At 42.3% G+C, this 23234-nt stretch overlaps 2 non-coding genes across 2 annotated transcripts; one reads left to right on the top strand and one right to left on the bottom strand.

The window, feature by feature from the left end:
* The first annotated feature begins 7432 nt into the window (after positions 1-7432).
* trnai-aau (transfer RNA isoleucine (anticodon AAU)) lies at positions 7433-7506 on the top strand. The gene has a single exon. It is a non-coding gene; the product is annotated as a tRNA-Ile (tRNA).
* A 14548-nt stretch (positions 7507-22054) lies between these two features.
* trnar-ucu (transfer RNA arginine (anticodon UCU)) lies at positions 22055-22145 on the bottom strand. The gene is given in 2 exon segments: positions 22055-22090; positions 22109-22145. It is a non-coding gene; the product is annotated as a tRNA-Arg (tRNA).
* Positions 22146-23234: the final 1089 nt, after the last annotated feature.

Genomic DNA, 23234 nt, shown 5'->3' with positions numbered 1-23234 from the left:
TGTACAGGCCCGTCTAAAGTTTGCCAATGAACATCTGAATGATTCAGAGGAGAACTGGGTGAAAGTGTTGTGGTCAGATGAGACCAAAATCGAGCTCTTTGGCATCAACTCAACTCGCCGTGTTTGGAGGAGGAGCAATGCTGCCTATGACCTCAAGAACACCATCCCCACCATCAAACATGGAGGTGGAAACATTATGCTTTGGGGGTGTTTTTCTGCTAAGGGGACAGGACAACTGCACCGCATCAAAGGGATAATGGACGGGGCCATGTACCGTCAAATCTTAGGTGAGAACCTCCTTCCCTCAGCCAGGGCATTGAAAATGGGTCGTGGATGGGTATTCCAGCATGACAATGACCCAAAACACACAGGAGTGGCTCAAAAAGAAGCACATTAAGGTCAAGGAGTGGCCTAGCCAGTCTCCAGACCTTAATCCCATAGAAAATCTGTGGAGGGAGCTGAAGGTTCGAGTTGCCAAACGTCAGCCTCGAAACCTTAATGACTTGGAGAGGATCTGCAAAGAGGAGTGGGACAAAATCCCTCCTGAGATGTGTGCAAACCTGGTGGCCAACTACAAGAAACGTCTGACCTCTGTGATTGCCAACAAGGGTTTTGCCACCAAGTACTAAGTCGAAGGGGTCAAATACTTATTTCCCTCATTAACATGCAAATCAATTTATAACTTTTGAAATGCATTTTTCTGGATTTTTTTGTTGTTATTCTGTCTCTCACTGCTAAAATACACCTACCATTAAAACTATAGACTGATCATTTATTTGTCAGTGGGCAAACGTACAAAATCAGCAGGGGATCAAATACTTTTTTCCCCCACTGTAAGTAATGAAAGTTGAGGAAGAATGACTATTAATTTCATTATTTGCAATCCACAAAGTCCATCTATAATCATTCAAACGCGGGCTACTTCATCTTTTCTTGCATGATCAGCAACTTTATCCCATGCTAATTAATACAAAAAATTTTCAACTCCGGTAAAGTAGTATGTCATCATGACGTGATGGTTTTGGCACATGCGCATTACACAAAACGTTCATAGAACATATGTTTTGTGGTTACCTGAGCACGTTATTTAAAGTTTTACAATTCTGTTCAAGTTGAGGTTGTTGTAACTCATCTTATTGTGTGGTGAGACACTGCAATTTCACAGAACATGATTTTACTTGTCCAATTTCCAAAACGAGCTCTCTTCAATCTCCGTTTCAAATCCATGTTGATTTGCGGGTAATCACTGTATCCACTCAATCTTACTACAGTTGTAAGAAAACACCTGTAATGCTGTACAAATGCATGTGTTTTTCAAGCACATGAAAGATTGTAGACAGGTAGAGATCGCCACTTGAGTGCCAGACTGACTCTATTGTAAAGGCAAGGCAGGATTATGTGTTATATTTGAGTTATTATGTATTTAAATGACCAGTCAAAATAACCCGATTTTGGCTATTCTAGGTAAATGTGTTTATAACTTATTTATTTTCATGTTTATGCAGCTAAAACGCTGTAGGCATGTTTAATACATATAGTTAGGAATAGTCACGAATGGGTATATGTGCAGTGTATTTTGGAACACAGTATAATTCAAATTTGAATAACCAAAACGGTCAAATTGACCGGCTCTGCGCTTGTAGTGTTAAATGTGGGTGTCATATCGTGGGCCGCACTTCCATGTGTGACGGGCCGCAGGTCGAGAACCACTGCCCTATTCAGAACAGGTTGGTCAGATAGGACCAGAACCAGTACAGACCCAAAGAACAGAGGACGAGCGTTAGGCAGACAAACCCCAGGGCCCCAGGGCCACAGGTTAGTGCTTTCCTGGAGGTCTTTAGCTCCCCTGTATAATGGACCATTCCAGAGAGATTCCCCTTTGCAGTCAATATCATCAGCTCAGCAGTTTGCCAATACAGATCCCTGGGGAGGTGGGGGCTCAAATCCAGGACCAGGGTTAGCCACCCCTAGCATAAAGCAAAACATTACATGTGTTTAAATGGTTGAAGTCAATACAGTGATTAATGAATTGATGTATTTATTGAGGTGGCTGTGACAGAGTGGCTATAGAGACTATTGCGCTCCTTCACAGCAGCGTCTCTGTTGCTTATATTAAGTTATACTAAGGTATGCTGAGCTGACGATATTGAGGTTTTTACTAAAGAAAAAACAGATAACATGCCACAGGTTAACAACCAGTCCAGTCAAACCCTAAGAGAGATCAGGATAAATGAGGAGGAGGTAGTAAAGGGACTAGCAGAATTAAAAACAAACAAATCACCTGGGCCAGATAGTATATTTCCAACAGTACGTAAAGAAATTATGGAAATGATTGTATTAATTATTTCTAAATAGCACTGGTTTCACTGTTTTTGAATGTTTTGATGTTTTTTTTATTTGTCAAATGCATTGACCGTTATTGTTCTTTTAAATGCATCAGATTGTTTTGATAGTTTTTTTTTGTTTGTTGTTTTTTACATTTCAGTTATTTTGACAATTTTTTCACCATTGCATAAATTAAATAGTCTAAAATGTGCTTTTTATTATTTTGTCTTGCTTTTCAAAGACAAAATCAATTACAAAACTACAATTAAAAAATATGTATTTAAGACTGAACATTAAACACTGTGCCAACAAAGCACAATAAATAAAATAAAATAAAATAGATAAATTTATATCTGGCCATCTTTGAGCCCCCCTTCTTGAATAGCCTACTGTGAAAGCCGGACACAAATAACGGGGAGAGAGAGAGGGAGAGTCTCCGGTTTCGGTTGTGTCCGGGCTTTATTTTGTTCAGGTATGTCAAAAAAGGGCGGAGATACAAAACAAAAACAAAATCAAAAGCAAAAGCAAAAAGTGTCCACAATCGGGGTGCTCCGGGCAGACAGGGGTAATAGACTCAGTCCACCTTCTTGTCGGTTAGCTGCTTCCGTCGGGGAGGGAGAGGGATTAAATAAACAGGGCACAGCCCACTTTATAGCGAGACACTCCTTTTCAATGGTGCTATATTTACGCTCCTGGGCGATAATTGTTTGCTTAGATAGAGGACGGGGTGTTCCTGACCCCCAACACTCTGGGACAGGACCGTGCCCACTCCAACTTCTCAGGCGTCGGTCTGTAGAATGAAAGGGAGAGAGAAGTCAAGGCATTTAAAAAAAGGGTGTTGGCAGAGGCGGTCCTTAATCGCCTGGAAAGCCACCTGGCACTGCTCCGTCCACTGGACCGTATCTGGAGCACCTTTTCGCATCAGTTCGGTCAGGGGGTAAGCCAGGGTGGCAAAGTCCGGCAGAAACTGGCGATAATACCCGGAAAACCCCAAAAACTGCCGAACTTCCTTTTTGGACTTAGGAGGCGGACAGGAGGCAATAGCGGTCACCTTGTCAACGACTGGCCGTACCTGCCCCCCTCCTAAGAGGTACCCCAGATACTTGGTCTCCCTCCTCCCAACTGTTCACTTGCCCGGGTTTTCCGTGAGCAGCGCCCAGCCGATCCAGCAACTCATCCACACGGGGCATCGGATAGGCATCAAACCTAGACACTGCATTGAGCTCCCTATAATCAACGCAGAATCTAGTGCTGCCGTCAGGCTTTGGCACCAAGACTATAGGGCTACACCATTCCGATTGTGACTTTTCAATGACTCCCAGCTCCAACATCTTCTGCACCTCTTCATTGACAGCCTACTTTTTGTAATAGGGGGTGCGATAGGGTTTGACACGCACGCAGTGGTCCAGTGCTGTGTGGATGTGGTGTTCAATGAGAGGTGTGAGCACGGGTCGGTGAGAAAAGACATGCTGGAAGCGGCACAATAAAGAGCAAACGTGCTGTTTCTGGGCGTTTGTTAAATGGGCGTTTGTTAAATTGAGTTCAGTGCGAACCTCAGAAACAGCGGCTTCAGACTCTTTATTGTGGGGGGAACTAAAAGCACCCAATGCTTCCTGCTCTCGCCACTTCTTCAGCATGTTCAGATGATAGATCTGCTTTTACCTCCGACGATCTGGGCGACACACCTCATAATCAACATCCCCTAAGCGGCGTGTGACCAAAAAGGGTCCCTGCCACTTAGCCAGCAGTTTAGATGTTGAATTTGGGAATAACACCAGTACCTTGTCCTTGGGTGAACGATCGTAACCGGGCTCTCCTGTTGTACATGCGCTGTTGTCGCTCCTGGGCCTGTAAGAGATGCAACTGTGCAAGTTTCCCCAGTGCCGATAGCCGATCTCTCAGGTCCAGGATGTGCTGTACCATAGAGGTCTGGGAGGGGGCGGTCGCCTCCCAGTCCTCCTTTATTAAGTCGAGGATGCCCCTCAGCCGCCTCCCGTACAGCAGCTCGAAGGGAGAGAAGCCAGTGGACGTCTGGGGCACCTTGCGTACAGCGAACAGCAGGGGTGGCAATAACTTGTCCCAGTCCCAAGCGTCTGTGCTCACAAACTTACAGATCATGTTCTTTAGGGTTTTATTAAAGAGCTCCACTAGGGCGTCTGTCTGGGGATGATAGATTGAGGTCCTGATGGACTTTATCCCCAGCAGCCTACAGAGGTCTCGCATCACGCGTGACATGAATGGAGAGCCCTGATCTGTCAGGATTTCCTTTGGGATCCCCACCCGAGTGAAGACCTTAAACAGCTCCTCGGCGATCCTAGTCGCTGACATTGTCCGTAGACGAATTGCCTCCAGGTACCGAGTGGCATAGTCTACTATGACCAGCACAAATTGATACCCCGCGGAGCTTTTCTCCAACGGACCGATCAAATCCATCCCAATGCGCTCAAATGGTATCTCCATGAGAGGCAGCGGTACCAGCGGAGCCCACGGTACTGCACTGGCATTGGTCTTCTGGCACTCCGGACAGGCAGCACACCATCTTTCTACCTCCTTTTTGATGCCTGGCCAGAAGAATCGGTCCATTATCCGGCTTAAGGTCTTGTCACGACACAGGTGACCTGCCCCAGCCAAATCAGATGAGAGCCTATGATCCTTAATATTAGATAGATAGTTTTCACTAGCGAGCACCCGGCCGGGCGATGTCCAGGCTGCCCGCAACGTCACCGTGGTTTTTCCAGGGGACCACACACTGCCGGGGGAGAGAGAAAAAGAAGGAGCTAAGGAGGCAGATTTGTTTTTGGGACAGGCAAGGCGAGAAGGGGAAGTGGGTCGGGGAGAAACATGTTTAGGTGTGGTGTTTGGCAACATGCTGGTATCCAGGACAGTCGTGTCAGAGGGGGTCTTGGGAATGGAAGGGAGGGTGCCCGCCGTCGGGCATCAGAAGGTGGCATCGTCCCGGGCAATGATGGTTCTCTGCCAGCCTGGTGCCAGCCTTCAGGTTGGACGTGGGAGATGGCAGATGAACTGCTCCAAGGCCACCAGGTCGGCAACTTCCGTGGCTTGAGCCAGCGGTGGCAGGCACCGGGAGCCAGGTTCGAACCGGAGGCTTCTGAGCTTTCGGCGCTGGCCGTCCGACGTCAGACCGACCCGGTCCAGGACACTGTCCCTCAGACTTTTGTAGTCTAGGGCATCCTCGGGACGAAGCACTCGGGTGGCAGGGGAGCCAGGCGTACCGCCCACTCCGACTCCGGCCAGTCGCAACACCGGGCAGTGCGCTTGAAGATGGTAAGAAAAGCCTCCGGGTCATGAAGTGAGCACTGACTCCGGTGGTACTCGATCCCACAACCTTTGAATGACCACTGCCCTTTTCACTAAAAGTCCAACGCGCTATCCATTGCGCCACAGAGCATGCCTACTGATGATGGGGCATCTCAGCGTGCTTGTACAAGTAGCATTTACAGATGTGTTTTTTTAATCGCTCTCTCTGATATAGAGACGAAAGGAAATGATGGGTTCTTCTTTTAGATAATACGACTCATGTTGACTTGACTGTGAGGGAAAGTTTTTGTCAGGCACACTGTCTGTGTGTTTGTCTGTCTATCTGTGGCTGTCTGTGTGTCTGTGGCAGTCTGTGCTTGTGGCTGTCTGTGTGTGTGTCTGTGGCTGGACCGATGGGGCTGATTGGAAACATCATCGACCTGGGTTTCTCTTCATCACAGATACATCTTTCGCTGCCCACATGCCCGAATTGCTTTTCAGCTGGATCACAGCCTCGCCCCAGGTGGGCAAAACCTCCAAAAGTGGTACAAACTCATCCACGTATTCCAGTGTTTCCGAGAAAGCTTGGCATAGTGAGTGAGAAAGTCAACCCTGACAGTGTGGCGACAGATGAGAAGCCACGGAATTGATGCACTCTGTGATGTCATAGAAGTCAGCTGTGAGAGAGTTCTGAGATGTCATCGCTGAACTGGCAGTGAAGGGAGAGGGAGAGGAAGGCAAAGCATGTACATGGCTTCTCTCGCTGACTGGGCAAGATTGGATTAATGAGAGAGTGCAAGGACGGAAATGCAGTTGTTTTCTCGAAGAGTGTAGAAGAGTTTTCTGGTCTCCTGATGGAGGCGTGGGTTCAAATACCACTTCTGACAGACTGATTTATAGCATGACCAATGCTAGGAATTGCAAAAGTGTTCTTTTATTTTCTGACACTAAGCTGTTGGTCACCTCGACTCGGTTGCATAAGTGTTGAAAGTCACGGATTCCCGCAATTCTGTGGCCTCATTCTCAAGGCTATCTTCTATAATACACCTCTCAAAAAAATAAGGGAACACGTAATCATCACAGCATAACACCAAGTCAATTACACTTCAGGCATATCAATCTGTACAGTTAAGAATCCAAAGCGGTGGTGAATCACTCTCTCCTTTTTTGGTGCAAATTAAAGTGACAGCAGGTGCACCGGAGAGAGGCAACTGCAAGACAACCCCAAAAAGGGAATGGTTTTGCAGGTGGTGGCCACAGACGATTGCTCTCTCCTTATCCTTCCTGACTGATTCTTCTCTAGTTTTGCCTTTTGCTAGTGTCCTTGTCACTACTGGTATTATGAGGCGCTCCCTGCAGCCCATTCAGGTTGCACAGGTAGTCCAGCTCCTCCAGTATGGCACATCCATACGTGCCGTCTGAAGAAAGTTTGCTGTGTCTCCCAGTACAGTCTCAAAAGCATGGAGGTGGGAGAGTTACGAATTATGCAATGTACGGTGAAGATCTTGAGGTTTCCTAGATTTTGATCACGGAGATCCGATGTGTGATTTAAGTGTTCCCGCAGTTTTCTTGATCAGTATATAATCTCGCGGTGGACGTATACATCCTCTCAGAATGGCCGAGTGGTCTAATTTGCCAGACTTAAGGTGTTGTTCCCTTGAAGAGTGTAGAAGGGTTTTCTGGTCTCCTGATGGAGGCGTGGGTTCAAATCCCACTACTGACAGATTGATTTATAGCATCACCAATGCTAGGAATTGCAAAAGTGTTCTTTTCACACTTGTGTGTAATGCATTTTGCAGCCAAATTACATAAACATGAGGAAATGCCTGGCAGAGAGACTCCTTTTGATGGCCGGTTAGCTCAGTTGGTTAGAGCGTGGTGCTAATAACGCCAAGGTCTTGGGTTCGATCCCCACATCGGCCAAGACCGATCGTAGGTGCTCATCCGTCTAGTTCGAGTCCTGTTTTTTGAATGTTTGACATGAAACTCCCTGAAGGCAAGCGTAGTAGTGCACTTAAGCAGTGGTAGGATCCACAAGACTTCATCAAGCCGTGTCAAAGTCGGCCATCTACATGCACACGGGAAAATGTCCTTTCGCCGCTTTGCTTTTCTCAGAACACTTCATTTGCATTCTGTCCTCTGATAGTTTCAACTCGTGGGCTCCTGCCAATTCCTTATTACACAGACTTGGAGAGGGAAGCAATGCCAGTGGCTTCAAGAATCAACGCAAGTTTCATGAATGGCACATCTAAGCCATGGTGCCAACCAGACATTGAGCTGTTGGTCACCTCGACTCGGTTGCATAAGTGTTGAAAGTCACAGATTCCCGCAATTCTGTGGCCGCATTCTCAAGGCTATCTTCTATAATACACCTCTCAAAAAAATAAGGGAACAAGTAATCATCACAGCATAATACCAAGTCAGTTACAGTTCAGGCATATTAATCTGTACAGTTAGGAAGCCTAAGCGGTTGTGAATCACTGTCTCTTGTTTTGGTGCAAATGAAAGTGACAGCAGGTGCACCGGAGATAGGCAACAGCAAGACAACCCCAAAAAGGGAATGGTTTTGCAGGTAGTGGCCACAGACGATTGCTCTCTCCTTATGCTTCCTGACTGATTCTTCTCTAGTTTTGCCTTTTGCTAGTGTCCTTGTCACTACTGGAATTATGAGGTGCTCCTTGCAGCCCATTCAGGTTGCACAGGTAGTCCAGCTCCTCCAGTATGGCACATTCATCCGTGCTATCAGAAGAACCAGAAGGACCAGTATCTGCTTTTTTGTGCGAGGAGGAACAGGAGGAGCATTGCCTGAGCCCTCCAAAATGACCTCCAGCAGTCTACTGGTGTGCATGTTTCTGACTAAACTGTCAGAAACAGACTCTATGAGGGTGGCACGAGGGCCCGTCATCCTCTAGTGGGACCTGTGCTCACAGCCCAGCACCGTGCAGCTCGATTGGTATTCGTGAAAGAGTGTGGAGGCACCGTGGTGAACGTTATTCTGTCTGCAACATCATCCAGCATGATCGGTTTGGCTGCTGGTTTGGAGAGAAACACAAAGTGCCCTCTGTGTATTCACTATGCAACCATCAACAACTCTGACCTGGTCATATATATGTCCCAGGGCATCATCCTGTGTCTGGTCCATAGCGAAATCGGAAACCCGGTTGAAGGCGGGATCCAGTGTCGGGCCTTCCACTGGAAGAAGGAGAGAGGAGGTGAGTCCCAGAACTCGTTCCTTCCCCTGGGTCCAACAGGGTACTGTTGGCTGCTACACGACTGGAGTCAGAGGGAAGGCTGTCCCTGCCCCTCTCATCACCTGCAGTCACTAATGGTGATCGGTCCCCAGAGACATGTCCCAATTGTGCCCCAGCCAAATCAGACAATGAGAGCCTAGGATCTTTAATATTGGACAGAAATTCAGAGCCTCTGGGTCGTCCTCCGGTCCCATCTTTGGAATCTGCAGACCTGCCCAAGCCGGGTTTGCTGCGGTAAACAGCAGGGTTAGGTGCAGGAGCTGGTACTTGAAGTTGCTGGACAAGCGTCTCGAGAGTTTGTTGTTTTTGAGCCTGCAGCTTCACCACTGGGGCCAACAACTGTTCCACTGGAGACGCCTCCATAGCTGTCCTTCCGGGTACAGAGTTCAGGGTAAGTATGTCACAAAGCTTCCCCACATTGGCCACCAAATGTAAATGCCGGACACAATAAACGGAGAGAGTCTCGGGTTCCGGCGGTGTCCGAGCTTTATTGGGGTTCACAATAGTCCAACAGAAAAAAACACAAAAAGGGGAAAACAAGGCAAAACCAGCACACAAAACATCCACACAAACAGGGTGCTCCGGGCAGTCACAATAAAGTCTCCCTCGGGGAAGGAGAGGGATTAAATAGATGAAGCACACCTGCCAATGACGTCACAGTCGCCTCAGTGATCATTGCCTGCAGCCGTGAGCTCACAAGCTGTCTGCGAAGCAGCGGACAACACGGCTGCAACACATGAGCACCTAATTAGTGTGCGTCAGCAGCAGCCATGCCGTGACAGACAGCGTCCTGCCAAAATCACAATAAGATGTATAAAAGTACAGAAAAACAAAATGTAATAAACTATAAATGATCTTTAATACATAGAACTAAAGAAAATAGGTTTAGTGTTTACAGATTCCTTTTTGGAAATACAATGACATGCATTACAAATGAGTATTTACATTTTATTTACAGCTGGTGCTCATGTGTCACTGTGCCCCTCAGGCTGTGGCAGGCGGTGACATATTGGGCAGCCAGGGAGGCTGTGTGTCCCTCCTCCAGGAGGACTGACCATTTTTATTTTTTCTCAGTTTTGTCAAAGGTAGGGTGGCATTCATTATTTTGTTAAGGAATGTGTCCCTTATTTTGGGCATATTTATTGCATTGCAGGAGGAAGTGCAACTCTCTCTCTCTGTCTCTTTCTCTCTCTGTGTGCGTCCGTCTGTCACTGGAGGCGTTTGTCGTCCCCGTCCAGTGACACCCTCTTAACTCCCCCGGCCCCCTGGAGCGTGACCTACAGCCGAAGGGAGCGCCTGAGGGCTGGTTGGAAGCATCTTGGACTCGGGTTCCTCTTCATCACCAGAAGGGGGAGCCGGAGTAGATTCCTGCAGAGATTGACACTTGTTTTTTTGTTTCAGCAGAAACAGTGCGGAGGCGACCCAAATCCTGCTGGGGGGAGGTGTTTAAAAAAAAAAAGTTTTATCTTCTTCATAATGACATTATCCTTCAAGAAAAGACAAAGGGCATCAGATGATCAATACGTTAATACATCTCTTATAATCTCTCTTTAAAATACCAACTATTACAATGTTAACCATACATAAACAAAACAACCTATGCTTTTGTTTTTAATGTTGCTAGATCTCACAGTGATAAAATAAGGAAGATATGGTTTAACCAAAAAAGTTGATAAAACATTTCTTGGCAGAGCGCAAACAGAGGACATGTAAATAGGCTGACATTAAATTAAAGATAAGATTCTAAATAAGCTATCTTTTCTCTTCAGTCATGATGAGGAAAAATTGATAACTTGAATAATTTCATTCAGAATGACAAAGTTGCTCAATGTAAGCGCATTTTTCAGAGTAACGTTAGCACAGCTTCCTACAAATTGTCTGATAGATAAGATTAAAAAAGAAATCAGCTATCGGCTATGTTACAAATGAGAATTATACTATTAATATTGTACATTTATGATCATTATGTTTGTAGTTTGGATATGTCGATAATATATTTGACAGTAAATGGGTTTTATACGGTGTGTCCAAAAAAACTAAACAAAAACCCATCCCAATTTGCGTTACATGATCGGGACCACTCCGTGGACCACAGTGCCGAGGTCCGGACCACTCAGTCGCTGTGGTCCAGACCTTGGACCAAAAAATGTTACAACCCCTACTGCTCCGCTGTGTCAGTTGTTTCTGTAACTGAATCACAAAACTGGGTTTTGATGTGCTCCCCACGTGCGTGTTTACAACGTCACTGAAGAAAAAAAACATCGAATCTGGAACACTGACGAGAATTGGAAGAAGCCGTGGCTGTGGCTAACTGTGTCTGTGAGTAGTATAGATGGCAGCATCACTTATTTTGACAGCCGGAAGTCCCGCCCTCCCTATGTACCTTTGAACTGGAACTCCTCTCTCCTTCCCAGCACCCCCCTGGGTTACTCTTTGACCCTCCCTCCTTATGTACCATTGAACCGGAACTCCTCTCTCCTTCCCAGCACCCCCCTGGGTTACCATTTGACCCTCCCTTGTCAGCCATCTTGGATGATATCGGCCATTTTGACTGATATCGGCCATTTGTAAGGTCATAGGTCATCTGGTAAGATGGTAGCCATTTTGTTAGGGTGACATCCATCATGGTGAATGTCCAAGGGCACCTCACACTGCTGGTGTGGAGGTGTAATGTTTAATAGCATAAACTGTGTTTTTAAGGTTATATTGTTTTATGATACTGTTTAAGTAAATAAAAAGAGAATAAGAAAAGTTTTAAATACATATATATATTTAAAGTTATATTGTTTTATGCTACTATTTTAGTAAATAAAAAGAGAATAAAAGTTTTAAATACAGATATATATATATAATCAATAGGTTATATTGTTTTATGATACTGTTTTAGTAAATAAAAAGAGTATAAGAAAAGAAAAGTTTTATATTTTATTTTAGGTTATAATGTTTTATGATTTGTTTTAGTAAATTAAAAAATAAGAAAAATAAAAGTTGTATATACACATATATATTTTATTTTAGATTATGTTTGATTATACTGTTTTAGTAAATTAAAAAATAAGAAAAATAAACGTTTTATATATATTTAAGGTTACACTGTTTTATGATACTGTTTTAGTAAATTAAAAAGAAAAATTAATATTTACCCAGAGTGGGATTTGAACCCACATGTGTTTTTAGTTTATATGTTTTATGATTAGGGTTAGGATGATACTATGTTTGCAAAATAAAAAGGTAAGAAAAAATCGATTAAGAAATGTATAGACTTACATATATTGCATGTCATTACATATATATTTAAGCAAACACAGATAAACACACATACCTATATCTCTTTAGTTTATATTTATCAATAGACAATAGAGAACAACAGTGAAATATATAGAATTATATCTGTTCATTTTGACCAGCACTGTACTTATTATATTTGTTACATTAGTGAATGCTCAAACGTAGCCTTAACATGTATCATATTTAAGAATATACTGCATTTCATTCCATTACACACACACACACACACAAACATATATATATCTTGTTAGGTTTTATTTATCAATAGACACTAAAGACATGCACACCACTTTTCTTAGAGAGACACAGTGAAGCACTATTTGTGAATACTCATATGTAATAAATAATATATGTATATATGATTTGTTTGTGCTCAAATGTATAGAATTAATAAAATACACACACACACACACACAATGGTGACTTTTATTGTGGCAAACAAGCATTTTACAACATGGAACATAGTCAGAAGTAGAAAAAGATACTCCATGAAATGTTGTATAGATACTTGTAATCATTAATTTCTGGTTCACAACACCAACATTGGACAGAAACAAACACTGACCTGTACGGAGTAATGTCATTTCCAGCATATTCCATATATATTCTATTCAGTCTTTCACTCTTGGCTTCTTTTTCAAAGTTATACCAGGTTCTGGCGACAAAGTACATCAGGTATCTATTGTAAATAAAGTGAGAAACTCTTAAGTTTCTATTCCTTTGGAAATACCTTATTTTTCAAACCTACAAATACATGGTGACAACTGCAAGCATGACACACATACAAAACACAGAAATAGGGACCACACTGCAAGGATATAATAAGCACAAATGGTATTTTACTGCAAATTTTAAGTTTTGTAAAATTATTTATGTAACTTCTAGGAGTAATCTGCAAACTACATAGTGAAAATGCAGTCAGTCTTCAGGAAACACACACAGCAGACTGAAATAAGCACAACGTCATATTTATATGAACCAAAACTGCATTCTACTAAACCCTGAAACTCTGAAAAATCACTACAAACTCTATGTTTTGTAAAATGGCTTATTTCACAGACACAGAAACAAATAGGCTCACCCTCAACATATTCCAACACTTACAAAAATTATGATGTAAACTTAAAGGTTTACCAGTAGTACAGGGGTATTATTAATCTATTCATGCAACTTTTAGACACTTGTCTAATACAGAGCTAACAACTGCATTGATAGCGGGTAGCAGGGCTTTGACAATGCTGTGCGGTGGGGTTTAAAATGACTTTGTAGGCCAGGGCTTTAAAACCTTACCCCATTGTAACATTTTCAAATTAGCCTCCAACCCCTAAAATACTAAGACATGTTTTTTGTATCATATGTATCATGTTGTTATACTATGTACATTAATGTGGTTTATAATTTTGATTTAATTTGACATAATTTTATCATATTTTTAATTACAAATTCATATATATAAATAACAAATACTATATAATAATAGTAATAATAATGCAAAAACATATTAAGCAATCATATTTTTACTTACATAATAATATATTTAAAATAACAATATAATAATTTAATAATAATAATAATAATAATAATAATAATAATAATAATAATAATAATTTAAAAACATATTAAACAAAACTCACCCTGACTTTGTCACAACCTCAGGATGGGGAACCTCTGCTGTAGACCCTCATCCACTCTGTCAACAGTTTGTAGGTGACATGTGCAGAAACATGAAAACTCAGTCTTGGTGGGGTGTTTCTGTCCAGTGGTCTGATCTGATACAACTTTCTACTACATTTCATATTCTATTAAAATATAACAAATTAGTAGTTCATAAAAAAGTGCTCCTGCTACTCTTATGAGTGTCTCTACAGCCCCTCATTGCTCCCTTGCATTACAGAGCATGACACGTGCTCTTCACATTGAAATTCACATTCATGTTGATGTAGGACTCGTCAACACAAAACTGTACAAAAATACATGAAATACATAAACAATACAAACATTAAGAACAGAAACCACTTTCAATCTGACATTTCACAGTATAGAAATTAAATAAGTTTGAATTACCTCATGGTTTTCCTCAGGCTCGGAGCCAGGCCCCATGTTGCCATCAGTGTCAGAAGCTGAGCGCTCTGTGTAAGATTCAGAATAACGTTCAGCTGTGTGCGGTGGAGAGGGGAAATGGAGATGCAGAGCAGGCAGAGTGTCTGTGAGACGGGTTTCTGTCCTGCTTGTCCTGCAGAGCCTCTCTTATCTGAAATGGCACTGGACACAACCAAAGCAGCAACGTCCCACAGGCAACAGGTCCTTAAGAGAGAACACTGTCAAATTTAACATTCAATAAAAGTCCACAGTTTTGACCATTTTCAGTTGAATTAATCCTCCGCATCAAATGCATTGAGACCATACACAGCTTTCAGATGCCTTGTACTTTAAGATATGTTGTATATTTAGGCTACCCTGTTATTGCTTGAATAAAATGTTATTTTATGAGAGCAGTAAGAAAAAGGGGGAACAAAGATATATAATTCAATTAATAATTTTAAGCACTCTTGCTATTAGAAATAACTAAGATGAAGGCCTAAACTGGCTATCTAGTAACTGTTTAAAAATAAATGGTTTTCCGTGAGTGTGCTAAAGAAATGAACTTCTCATTTCTGTCATTACAGTGAACTAACTGGAATACGTACAGCATACACCTAACAATTGCTAAGAATTAAATGCTTTTCTTTATGAAATGTAAGATTAGTGCTCAAAATAATTAGACATCTATATTTCTAACTGGGCTTGATTATGTTGACTGTTTATGGCTGTGCTTTGCCATTAATTCCAGTTTTCACCTTGTTCTCTATGGGTTGGTTTCAGAGCATGATTAGCACTAGTTTAAGTACATTACTCAGAATATGTCACTCACCATTTTTTGGTATACAAAATGATTTAGCCTGAAGGACAATAAAGCATTGGTATATAGTACTATACTAGGCTAGCAAAAGTAATTTACCCATGTACATAAACAACCTACAGTCTGAATTCAACCTTCTTGGCTCTGACTCACATGTACCAACTTTTAAAATCTCAATTTGACTTACTAGTAAAAGTTACAAAGTGAGAGGGATTTAACCATAGACAAAGAACGATAGGTTGCATATGCAACCCCGGTTATCTGAGAAAAGAAGGACTGCCCAAGGGGGAGGGGTTTTCAGCGTGCATCGCTGGAACGCATCGAAGACTTTTGTCTATCAAAGCTGCCATTGGCCCTTGTGCCCGTCACTCAAACAGGACCCTTCCACTTCCTGTTTGTATAAAAGGTGACGTCTGCACAAGGACTTCCTCTTTTTGCCGGGAGCTTGAACTCCCGCGCGAGCTTGCAACCCTTGGGCAGTGCTTGTTTTCTCAGATAACCGGGGTTTTATACGCAACCTATCGTTATCTTTCGAGTCAGAAGCACTGCCCAAGGGGGAGGTGTTACAGTATAACCAAACCGTCGCAAGGGAGGAGGCAGCGAGCTGGTAAGAGAGCCTGCCCCGAGGCGAACCTACTAGGAGCCGTACCAACTCTATGATAGAACCACAGGGGCCCCTTGGGCCACATCTGGGCTGCTCAGACGCGAAGACCACAGTCACGCTGAACTGGGAAGAAATAAGCAATGGTGTATCCACAGGCAACAAGACCTTGTGCCTACCATGAAGCCTAGTAATAGCAGTCTCCTGCTCTACTAGCAGGGCTAGGAGCAGGGCCAATACCCAGACCACACCATATAAGCACAGGTCGCAGTCCGTTGAGCCCGTGCTCAACATACAGCGGGCTACCCAGACTAGATAGCCACTGCTGGATAGTTCAATTACGAATAATGGAACTATATACACAGTGGACCAACAAGAACCAACTCAAGTGCCTTCCGCTGGACACCGCAGCAGTGGCCTCAGCACTAGCATAGCTAGGGCGGGGCCACAGACTGCTGGCAAAGGAACTATATACATAGCGAAGCACGAGTGCCCTCGCTAACAACAGGAGCAGTTGTCCATTCTAAACTTAATAAGGAGCGGACAAGCTCAACTGTATATTCTAAAGAACTATATACACTGCGGGGCGCAGGAGCCAGTTCATGCACCACACACATGACACAGGAGCAGGATACCCACTGCGGAAGCTAGCGGCAACAGATGCTCTAATGATGTCAATAAATGAACTATATACACAGCGGGGCACAAGAGCAAACTCAAAGCCTACTGCTGAATACAGCAGCAGCGGCCCTCAGCACAGCTAGTATAGCTAGGGAGGGGCCAAGGCCTGCTGACAAAGGAACTATGTACAATGGCGGGGTACACGTGTAAAAAACACATGCACTCCCACCTATAGAATGAACTGTATACAAGTCACAGTCCGGTAGGAAGGGATAACGGTTCTGCATTGCTTTTCCCAAGCATGCTCAACAGGGGCAGACAGGGATAGAAAAGCCAGGAGCCAGTGCCTAACAGGCTACTGCGACTCAGCTGAAGCCAACACCGGATTCCCAATAGAAGGAACTGGGCCCGTCACGCCAGCCTGTACAACCGAACAAAGGTGTGTGGCAAGACCCAACTCGCAGCCGCACAGATGTCTGCCAGTGGGGCGCCTTGGAAAAAGGGCCCACGACGTGGCTACACCTTGAGTCGAGTAGGCCACCAGGTGTTCAGGCACTGGGGCTCCAGTTGACTCATAAGCCGTGGTAATGGTGTCCACAATCCAGTGCGAGAGGCGCTGCTTTGAAAGCGCCCGGCCACAAACAATTGGTCCGAACATCGAATGTCCTTGGTGCGCTTCAAATAGCACCTGAGAGCCCGCAGCAGGTCAACAGGTGTAGCCTACTCTCCTCCTCCGAAGAGAAGGGTGGAGGATGGAAAGCCATCAACTCAATAGGCCTGTTGATATGGAAAGGAGACAGCACCTTCGGGAGGAATGCAGGATTAGGTCAAAGTGTAACCCTGGAACCATCTCCTGCAAAACGGACACACACAGGGTGAACAGACAGGGCATGTGACTCGCTGACGTGATTGCCAGCAAAAATGCCGTCTTCAGTGACGCAAACCTTAAGTCATATGACTGCAAGTGCTCAAATGGGGCCTTAGAAAGCGTGTCCAGCACTACATTAAGGCGCCATGCGGGCAAAGAAGGAGCGTGGGTAGGCCTCTGCCTACGTGCACCTTTCAGAAACTGCGCTGCTAAAAAATGAGGGTCCGGAGGCTCGCCATCAATCCTGACATGACATGAGGAGAGGGCGGCTAAATAAACCTTGAGCAGCCAGTAGGGCACAGATCTGGTCCATCTTGGTGCAGCATCTCGCCCCCTGTCTTTCAGGACGTGACTAGGACCCCGCGGGTCCGGTCCCTGACAGAGGGGGCAGATCACGTCACCACTCCAAGCCGGTAGCATGCGGTGGCCACACGTGGCACAGCAGCGGGGACGGGAGGAGGAGGAACGGGGTCTCTCCATACCGTCAATACCACGCTCGATATTGTTATTTTATATATATTATTTTGTAAGTAAAAATATGATTGCTTAATATGTTTTTGCATTATTATGACTATTATTATATAGTATTTGTTATTTATATATATGAATTTGTAATTAAAAATATGATAAAATTATGTCAAATTAAATCAAAATTATAAACCACATTAATGTACATAGTAATACAACATGATACATATGATACAAAAAAACATGTCTTAGTATTTTAGGGGTTGGAGGCTAATTTGAAAATGTTAAAATGGGGTAAGGTTTTGAAGCCCTGGCCTACAAAGTCATTTTAAACCCCACCGCACAGCATTGTCAAAGCCCTGCTACCCGCTATCAATGCAGTTGTTAGCTCTGTAGTAGACAAGTGTCTAAAAGTTGCATGAATAGATTAATAATACCCCTGTACTACTGGTAAACCTTTAAGTTTACATCATAACAAGTGTTGGAATATGTTGAGGGTGAGCCTATTTGTTTCTGTGTCTGTGAAATAAGCCATTTTACAAAACACAGAGTTTGTAGTGATTTTTCAGAGTTTCAGGGTTTAGTAGAATGCAGTTTTGGTTCATATAAATATGACGTTGTGCTTATTTCAGTCTGCTGTGTGTGTTTCCTGAAGACTGATTGCATTTTCACTATGTAGTTTGCAGATTACTCCTAGAAGTTATATAAATAATTTTACAAAACTTAAAATTTGCAGTAAAATACTATTTGTGCTTATTATATCCTTTCAATGTGGTCCCTATTTCTGTGTTTTGTATGTGTGTCATGCTTGCAGTTGTCACCATGTATTTGTAGGTTTGAAAAATAAGGTATTTCCAAAGGAATAGAAACTTAAGTGTTTCTCACTTTATTTACAATAGATACCTGATGTACTTTGTCACCAGAACCTGGTATAACTTTGAAAAAGAAGCCAAGAGTGAAAGACTGAATAGAATATATATGGAATATGCTGGAAATGACATTACTCTGTACAGGTCAGTGTTTCTTTCTGTCCAATGTTGGTGTTGTGAACAAGAAATTAATGATTACAAGTATCTATAAAACATTTCATGGAGTATCTTTTTCTACTTCTGACTATGTTCCATGTTGTAAAATGCTTGTTTGTCACAATAAAAGTCACCATTGTGTGTGTGTGTGTGTGTGTGTGTGTGTATTTTATTAATTCTATACATTAAAGCACAAACAAATCATATATACATATATTATTTATTACATATGAGTATTCACAAATAGTGCTTCACTGTGTCTCTCTAAGAAAAGTGGTGTGCATGTCTTTAGTGTCTATTGATAAATAAAACCTAACAAGATATATATATATATGTTTGTGTGTGTGTGTGTGTGTGTGTGTGTAATGGAATGAAATGCAGTATATTCTTAAATATGATACATGTTAAGGCTACGTTTGAGCATTCACTAATGTAACAAATATAATAAGTACAGTGCTGGACAAAATGTACAGATATAATTCTATACATTTCACTGTTGTTCTCTATTGTCTATTGATAAATATAAACTAAAGAGATATAGGTATGTGTGTTTATCTGTGTTTGCTTAAATATATATGTAATGACATGCAATATATGTAAGTCTATACATTTCTTAATTGATTTTTTCTTACCTTTTTATTTTGCAAACACAGTATCATCCTAAGCCTAATCATAAAACATATAAACTAAAAACACATGTGGGTTCAAATCCCACTCTGAGTAAATATTCATATTTCTTTTTAATTTACTAAAACAGTATCATAAAACATTGTAACCTTAAATATATATAAAACGTTTATTTTTCTTATTTTTTAATTTACTAAAACAGTATAATCAAACATAATCTAAAATAAAATATATATGTGTATTTACAACTTTTATTTTTCTTAAATGTATACAATATAATCTTGTATATATATAAAACTTTTATTTTTCTTATTTTTTAATTTACTAAAACAAATCATAAAACATTTTAACCTAAAATAAAATATAAAACTTTTATTATCTTATTCTCTATATAACCTTAAATATATATATATATATATTTAAAATTTTTCTTATTTTTTAATTTACTAAAACAGTTTCATAAAACAATATAACCTAATATATATATATAACTTTTCTTATTCTTTTTATTTACTAAAACAGTATCATAAAACAATATAATCTTATATATATATATATATATATATATATATATATATATGTATTTAAAACTTCTATTTTCTTATTCTCTATATAAACTCATATATATATATATATATATATATATATATATATATATATATTATATATATATATATATATATATATATATATATATATATATATATATATATATATTTAAAATGTTTCTTATTTTTTAATTTACCAAAACAGTTTCATAAAACAATATAACCTATATATATATATATAACTTTTCTTATTCTTTTTATTTACTTAAACAGTATCATAAAACATTATAACCTAAAATATATAAAACTTTTATTTTCTTATTTCTTAATTTTCCAACACAGTATCATGAAAACAATATAACCTTAAAAACACAGTTTACGCTATTAAACGTTACATCTCCACACCAGCAGGGTGAGGTGCACTTGGACACTCACCATGATGGATGTCACCCTAACAAAATGGCTACCATCTTACCAGATGACCTATGACCTTACAAATGGCCGATATCAGCCAAGATGGCTGACATCCAAAATAGCCGATATCATCCAAGATGGCTGACAAGGGAGGGTCAAATGGTAACCCAAGGGGGGTGCTGGGAAGGAGAGAGGAGTTCCCGTTCAAAGGTTCATAGGGAGGGCGGGACTTCCAGCTGTCAAAATAAGTGATGCCGCCATCTATACTACTTCTGTGGCTGTCTGTGGCTGGACCGGAGGGTTGGACCTGGGTTTCTCTTCATTACGAATACATCTTTCGCTGCCCAGGTGCCCACATGCCTGACCTGCTTTTCAGCTGGATCACAGCTCCGCCCCAGCAGGGTAGAGCATCCAAAAATGGTACAAACTCATCCACGTATTGCAGTGTTTCCGGGAGAGCTGGCATACTGAGCGAGAAAGTCAACACTGACAGTGTGGCGAGAGACATAATGTATGTGCTCTGTAATGTCATTGCTGTCAGGTGAGAGATTTCTATGATGTCATCGCTGATATAGCAGTGAAGTGAGAGGAAGAGGAAGGGATAGCACGTGTGTGGGCTCACTGGCTGCCTCAGCTAGAATGGGTGAATGAGAGAGTGCAGGAACGGAATGCAGGAAATATACAATTGTATGTGACAGGCCGCTGTCTGTCACGGCACGGCTGCTGCTGACGTCTGCTGATGAGGTGCTCATGTGCCACAGCTGTGTTGTCACTCCCTCGCTAACAGGCTGTGGACTCACGGTTGCGGGCAATGAGCACCGAGGCGATTGTGACGTCAGTGGCAGCTGTGCCTTCTCTATTTAATCCCTCTCCTTCCCAGATGGAGGCAGCTAACCCGCTGAGAAGGAGGACTGACACTCCCAACCCTGACTGCCCGGAGCACCCTGTTTTGTGTGGATGTTTCGTTTTGGTTGTTTTTACCCCTTGTATTTTGTCCCGTTTACCCTGTGAACCACAATAAAGCCCGGACACCAACGGAACCAGAGATTCTCTCCATCCCTGTGTCTGGCTTTTACATTGTATTATGCATATTCTGAATCGATTTGTAATGTATATTCATGATTTATTGATTGAAAGAGTTCTGTTTCTTCTGGCTAAACTTGTTTGCACATTGAATATTGAATTGTAGTGTCTGTGTGTGTGTGTGTGTGTGTGTGTGTGTGTCACTAGAAGTCCAGCACACTATCCATTGTGGCACAGAACCACAAAACTGTACGACGAAGATACTCTTCTGCATGCCTGCAGATGACCGGGCGTCTCAGCGTGATTTGACAAGTAGCATTTACAGTTGTGTTTTTTAAATCCCTGTCTCGCTGATTTTGAGACGGATGGAAATGATGGGTTCTTCTATTTGGTAAAATGGCTTTGCTCACTCGAGAGGCAGCCAGGTTAAGCGGGCAATAATGCACAAGTAGCTCTGTCTTGCGAATCTTGGAACTGTCCATTGGACGTACACGGCGTCAGTCGTCAAGAAATGTCAAACAAGGAATGCCCACAACGATGGTGGGATAGAAAGCCACGGGTGCAAAATACAACGGCTTAGTAGTCCATGGCCTTAAGTACAAGGCCACCTGATCCAGCTGTTCCCGGAGATGCAACTGACACGGAGGGGGACTGGTACAGTGACAGTGGCTAGGAAAAGAAGCAGCGTATGAGGTCTTGATAGTCAAGCAAGGATTTGGGACAAAGTTGGCATTCCAGAAAAGTAAGAAGTGAAGGCATCAGCGAGGCACTTGACTGCAAGATACCTCTGGCTGTCACGAGGAAGCCCAGCAAGCTCTAAGTTTCATGAAGTGAGCACTGACTCTGGTGGGACTCAAACCCACAACCTTTGAATGACCACTGCCCTTTTCACTAGAAGTCCAACGCGCTATCCATTGCGCCACAGAGCCACACAAGACATTTGTCACCATACTGTTCTGCACGCCTACTGATGACGGGGCATCTCAGCGTGCTTGTAGAAGTAGCATTTTCAGATGTGTTTTTTAATCCCTGTCTCGCTGATATTGACACAAAAGGAAATGATGGGTTCTTCTTTTAGATAATGCGGCTCATGTTGACTTGACTGTGAGGGGAAGTATTTGTCAAGCACACTGTCTGTGTCTGTCTGGCTGTCTGTGTGTGTCTGTGCTTGTGTGTGTGTGTCTCTGTGTGTGATGTGGGACAGTGCCCTGTCTGAGTGCCAAATATATTATATTCCCACCATTGTTGCAGCAAGATTGTGTAACCCATATATGAATTTAAGCTTTGTGAATGGCTCCGGAGAGGACAGGTACAGTAGTTCTGTGCAGGTGATTTTTAGAAAAACATTTTCATCCAAGGACATAGAAAGAACATAATGTAAGACACAGGAGACGTGTGTGTTAAAGTTTGAGGTACCTCATTACCATCATCTAGTTGCCCAGAAACCAAAGGGAGTCCTCTTGTATATGATAGCAAGTTCTTTAGAAAAACTTTAGATGTGTCTTGCCCAGTGACCATCTCCGGAGCGCTTCGTTGTAGCTCAATAAACTTTTTTGGTATTATTTCAGTTAAATCAGGTCCTGATTATTCCTTGTCCGCCTGTTTATTGAGGGAGTAAAATTTGTCCCTATAAGTGCGTCTGTGTCTGTGTCTCTGTGTGTGTGTGTCTGTGGAGGGTTGACATTTTTGATATCCATAACATCAGAGCAGATGAGCTGAACATGTTTCTCATTATGCACACTGGGCACACTATATTGAATAGCGATAACACTACACACATATGAACACCAAATTATTGCTGAATCTATAGTTATGTTAACTCTGAAAATGATAAAATGATCATCTGAAACACACAACAATAAAGCAACGAACATCATTCCACAAAGCAAAGCGAGCACATACAAGGATACTGTAAATTGTAACTGTATGCATACACTAATGTACAAGCACAATGACCATGAACTCAGACCCAATTCTTGGTGGGGGGGGTTTAAGACTAGAAAAGTCACTGGTGCCAT

This window comes from Amia ocellicauda, chromosome 12 (assembly GCF_036373705.1).
Source record: "Amia ocellicauda isolate fAmiCal2 chromosome 12, fAmiCal2.hap1, whole genome shotgun sequence".
NCBI lineage: Eukaryota > Metazoa > Chordata > Actinopteri > Amiiformes > Amiidae > Amia > Amia ocellicauda.
The sequence above is the reverse complement of the archived record's forward strand: the minus strand, read 5'-3'. Positions and strand labels throughout refer to the sequence as shown.